This window comes from Neovison vison, chromosome 11 (genome assembly GCF_020171115.1).
Source record: "Neovison vison isolate M4711 chromosome 11, ASM_NN_V1, whole genome shotgun sequence".
NCBI lineage: Eukaryota > Metazoa > Chordata > Mammalia > Carnivora > Mustelidae > Neogale > Neogale vison.
Genome location: NC_058101.1, coordinates 19,103,266 through 19,109,265, shown reverse-complemented (window position 1 = coordinate 19,109,265; position 6,000 = coordinate 19,103,266).

Below are 6,000 nucleotides of genomic sequence, written 5' to 3'. Positions count from 1 at the left end.
TAAAAAACAAACAAACAAACAAACCTTTCAGTGGCAACCCAATACCCTCAAGAGAGAGTACATTCTCTTAAAATGGCTTGCAAGGTTGTATTGGACATTGATTATTTTATGGCCCCAGAAGATCTTCTATTCTTTCTCAGAGCAACTATACCTCTTCAACCCTCATTCTAGGTGCTTCAGATAAGCTGGTTCCATTTTAATTTCCATGGGGGGGGCATGAAACATAAACCTGACCAATATGAACACAATGTTACTAGACAGTGACAGGCCCATGACTCAAGACAATTCTGTCAGGCTCTACAATAATCACAGGACTTTCACTGAAGAAGGGGAGTTGCTAGGCTTTGAGGATCCAGCCACATCCTGTCTCAGTTACATATACATTTTTGGTTTTTTTGTTTGTTCACAAACATTTAAAAGTACACAAAGCGTTCTTAGCTTACCGGCTGTCTTAGTTCAGGCTACTCTAACAAAGTAGCACAGACTGGGTGGTTTATAAACAACAGAAATCTATTTCTCAGAATTCTGGTGACTACAAGTCCAGGATCAGGGTGCAAACATGGCCAGGGTCTCAGGAAAGCCCTCTTCTAAGTCGTAGACAGTCATTTTGTTGTTTTATCCTCACATGGGTGAAAGGACAAGAAAGCTTTCTGGGGTCTCTTTAATAAGCATTAATCCCATTCATGAGAGCTTAAAACCTAACCATCCAAAGGTTCCACCTCCTAGTACCATTGCATTGAGGGTTAAGATTTCAACATAAACATAGGAATTTGGGAGATGCGGGACACAAATCAGTCCATAACCCTGGCCTTACATTAAAAGAATTCAGAATTGATTTGGTCTTCAGACATTACTTTGCCAATGCCTGGTAAGTGAGAAAGACAAAATAATTCTATTTTCTGCTGTATTGGAAACTATGAGAGGTAAGTCTTTTCATTCAGAGAGAATCAATAGTTGGAGAAAAAGAGTAGAAAGACAGAGAAAGAGAAGATCCTGAGGACATTGTTTGAACTCCATCATCTTCACTCTGGAGTTTTCAGTTGTAAGAATTTAAAAATTTGCTTTTAAGTCGTTCTGTACTAGTTTTTCTTCCACCTGCAAATAGCAAGAGTACTAGCGAAGATGCTTCTTGATCATGTTCCCACTTAGATCCACCAGCATCAGTTCTTTCAAGAAGTTAGCCACACATTCTGTGCTCCAGTCACGTATTATCTTGCCTCTGTTACAGAATTTTCTACTTCATTCTATGGTGACCTTTCCTCCCAAATTTGCCAAGTTTACCATGTGTTTATCATTCCTCCTGGAGGATTCAGGTTAGAAGTCTCTGTCTCTGGGAAGTCTTTGCTGATCCCTGTCCCACATCTAACAGCATATATTCATTGGGCACGATTCATACAACGTATTCCCTTCTACTTGGATTGCCTGGATTTTGACTATTTCTCTCCTTCACTAATAGCTTCACTAATATCTCCTCCTTCTCCTCCTTCCTCCTCTTCTTCTCTTCTTTCTCCCCCTATTTCCTCACTTTTCTCCTTCTTCTCCTCCTTCCACTTCTGTTTTTCTTCTTTTCTCCTGGGGCACAGGAATTAAATACTTAACCCTGGTTACATAAAAGTTTGGTGACAAATGAACTTTATTGAACTAGTGTAGTTACTCCAGCCACAAAAGTGTTCTGTTTTTTATTACAACTTGCCACAGGGCCTGGTACAACAAAGAGTAAAGTACTTAGTGTACTTCCCCATCAACTCAGAGCATCCTGTACATATTTTTATTATACAACTTTTCAAACTGAATTATAATAAATGATGTATATATTGTCTCCATTTCCAGAATTTGTACATCCCTAAGAATAAGTGACCAGTCATATATATCTTTGAATACTTCGGATTTAGCCCAATTCTAAAATATTTAATAGGTGAGGGGTGCTGGGTGGCTCAGTGGGTTAAGCCTCTGCCTTCAGCTCAGGTTATGATCTCAGAGTCCTGGGATCTAGCCCTGCATCAGCTCTCTGCTCACCAGGGGGCCTGCTTCCCTCTCCCCCTCTGCCTGCCTCTTTGTCTACTTGTGATCTCTCTGTCAAATAAATAAATAAAGTCTTTTAAAAAAATTAATAGTGTTCAACAAATATACTGATAAATATTCTGTTTTTGTCACTGTCTATTCAGTAAATATATAGTTCTATTTACATTGTAGAATTTAATCAATGGTAAGCCACTGATACCCAGGATAAAGCATTGCTTTATGTTTTGTTTTTTTTTTTTTTGGTGGCTTATTTTATTTTATTTTAATTGTGTTATGTTAGTCACCACAAAATATATCATTAGTTTTTGTTTTGTTGTTGTTGTTGTTTGTTTGTTTTTTTACATCATTAGCTTTTGATGCAGTGTTCCAGGATGCATTGTTTATGTACAACACCCAGTGCTCCATGAAATACGTGTCCTCCTTAATACCCACCACCAAGCTTACCCATTCCCCACTCTCCTCCCCTCTAAAACCCTCAGTCTGTTTCTCAGAGTCCACAGTCTCTGATGGTTCATCTCCCCCTCCGATTTTCCCCAATTCACTTTTCCTTTCCTTCTCCTAATGTCCTCTGTTATTCCTTATGTTCCACAAGTAAGTGAAACCATATGATAATTGACTCTCTCTGCTTGACTTATTTCACTCAGCATAATCTCCTCCAGTCCCGTCCATGTTGATGCAAAAGTTGGGTATTCATCCTTTCTAATTGCCTAGTAATAGTCCATTGTATATATGGACCACATCTTCTTATCCATTCATCTATTGAAGGGCATCTTGGCTCTTTCCAGTTTGGTACTGTGGACCTTGCTGCTATAAACATTGGGGTACATATGGCCTTCTTTTTACTATATCTGTATCTTTGCCAGTAGTGCAATTGTTAATATTCTGGTGAATCTCTGATGGTTTTCCAAAGTGGCTACAGCATCTTGCTTTAAATCTGTGGGATAGGGGTGCCTAGTTGATCCAGTCAGGAGAGCATGTACTCTTGATATTGGGGTCATGAGTTTGAGCCCGACAATGGGGGTAGAGCTGAAAGAAAAATAATAAGAAACAAAGAAACAAAGTTGAGGCACCCAGCTGGCTCACTCAGTAGAGCATGAGACTCCTGACCTCAGAGTCATGAGTTCAAGCCCCAGGTTGGACATAAGAAATTACTTCAAAAACCAGTAAGTAAGTAAGTAAGTAAATAAATAAATAAATAGATCAGGTTACATTTGGTAAATGCAACACTTATTTTTTTACTCTACTTCTAAAACGTTTTCCTTGCTTTAATATTTAGAGGATAGAGGGAAAACTCATATATTCTAAGTGTTCATCAATCATAAAGTTACATGTATCACTCTTTTTTGTAAAAATCACTCTCAGTGCTTATGGAGTACTGAGGTGACAAGAATCAAGGAATTAGCAGAGAGTTCTCCTCTATGATACAAACAAAAGTAATCATATCTCACTTATGAATATGATGCGTAATTTCAAAACAAAATATTATCAAATCAAATTTAGTAATGCATTAAAATAATAAGTAATTATTATCTTTTACTTTTTAAATTACAGAGAAAATAGACATGATAAATAGTTTCTTCAACAAATGGTTTTGGGAACACCGGACAGCTACATGGAAAAGAGTGAAACTGGACCACTTTCTTCGTCATACATAAAAATGAACTCAAAATGGATTAAAGAAAAAAAATAGGTTAAAGAACCAAATGTGAGACCTGAAACCATAAAATTCCTAAAAGAAAACACAGGCAATAATTTCTTTGAGATTGGCCATAGAAACTTTTTTTTTTTTTCCTAGATATATTTTCTCTAAGAGGGGAGACAAAAGCAAAATTAAGCTATTGGGACTACACCAAAATAAAAAGTTCTTGCACAATGAAGAAAACCAGCAACAAACCATCTAATGAATGGGAGGAGATATTTGCAAATGATATATCCTATAAGCAGTTAATATTCAAAATATGAAGAACTTAACTCAATACACACAGAAAAACAAATAATCCAATTAAAAATGAGCAAAATACATGAATAGACATTTTCCCAAAGAAGACATACAGATAGTTAACAAACATATGAAAAGATGCTCAACACCACTAATCATCAGGGAAATGCAAATCAAAACCACAATGAGATATCATAGCACACCTGTCAAAGTGCCTAAAATCAAAAACACAAGAAATAAATGTTGGCAAGGATCTGGACAAAAAGGAATCCTCACTCACTGTTGATTGGAATGTAAACTGGGTCAGCCACTGTGGCAAAGAGTATGGAAGTTCCTTAAAAAAATGCAAATAAAATTACCATATGATCCAGTAAGGCCACTCCTGGGTATTTACCCAAAGAAAATGAAAATACAAATTTCAAAAAGATATATGCACCCTTATGTTTATTGCAGCATTATTTCCAATAACTGGGATATAAAAGCAACTGAAGTGTCCATCCAAAGATAAATGGATAAGAAAAGTAGTATATAGGGCACCTGGGTGGCTCAGTGGGTTAAAGCCTCTGCCTTCTGCTCAGGTCATGATCCCAGGGTCCTGGGATCTAGCCCTGCATCAGGCTCCCTGGTCAGCAGGGAGCCTGCTTCCCTTCCTCTCTCTCTGCCTGCCTCTCTGCCTACTTGTGATCTCTCTCTGTGTCAAATAAATAAATAAAATCATTAAAAAAAGGAAAAGTAGTATATAAATACAATGGAATATGTGACATAAAAAAGAATGAAATTTGTGATAATATGCATGGACCAAGAGCATATAATGCTAAGTGAAGTAAGTTAGTCATAGAAAGATAAATACCATATGACTTCAATTTTTCATGAACAAAAAATGAACAAAGCAAAAGAAGACAAACAAAACAAAAACAAAAACAAAAGGCTCTTAACTCAGAGATTCAAAAAACTCAGAAAAAACTGATGGTTACCAGAGGGGAGGTGGGTAGGGATGGCTGAAATAGGCGATGGGGATTAAAGAGTACATTTGTTCTGATGAGCCCTGGGTGATGTATGGAATTGTTGAATCAATATATTATACACCTTAAACTAATATAATGCTGTATATTAATTATATTTGAATTTTTTAAAAGGAAGGAAGAAAGAAAAAAAAAAAAACATGATTGAGGCTACACCAGAAGATAAGCATTAATTTAAAAAAGAAGCTAGACTATGAGAACAAAATGGGAACAGCCCAGAGTCAGGCTTCCAAGAGCAGAGGACACCTTTTAGGATACTACTGAAATTGTAACCAAGCATTATTGGAAGCTGGACTCATGTAGATGACTAAGGATGCTCCTGAGTTCTCACTTGTATTGTCATCCTTCAGCACCAAGATTCCCCTACTTATTTCTCCAGTTTTTTCACTTAATTTACTCAGCTACCCTCTAGCAATGTTTCTATTCTTCCTATGATTTTGAACTTAACTTCCTTATAGTTTCTACTCATCATAGCCTCTGTTGCCCATAACTTGTAATAACCAAAAGTTTTTTTAAAAGGTTGGGATATATGACATATATCATATTCCCAGGTGATAAGATTAAATAATGTAAAGATACCAATTCTTGTCAGATATATTAATAAATGTAATACTCTTATAATGAAAACACAAGTGATTTTTCTTTTAAAACATGTGTTTGGGTGTGTGTGTGTTTATCTTGCAGTGTATCTAAAGAACGAAGTGAGACTAACAAAAGTGTTTGAGAAATATTCATAAATATTCATTTAAAATATCATAAATATTCATAAAGATATTTATAAAGATAAGAGAATTCTAAAAAAGAACTCAACCACGAACTATTAAAACATATTTTCAAATTATAATTATGAAAACAGAGTAACATTATGGCAAAAAATATTACAAGGATATATATTCTCTAGAAGCATCCTCTATTATAAATAGTAAAAAAAATTAACATATTATTAATGAAGTACATCAGATCAATAAAAAGATGAGGCTAAGAAATGAATAATGTTGAAAAAATGGGCTTCCAGTT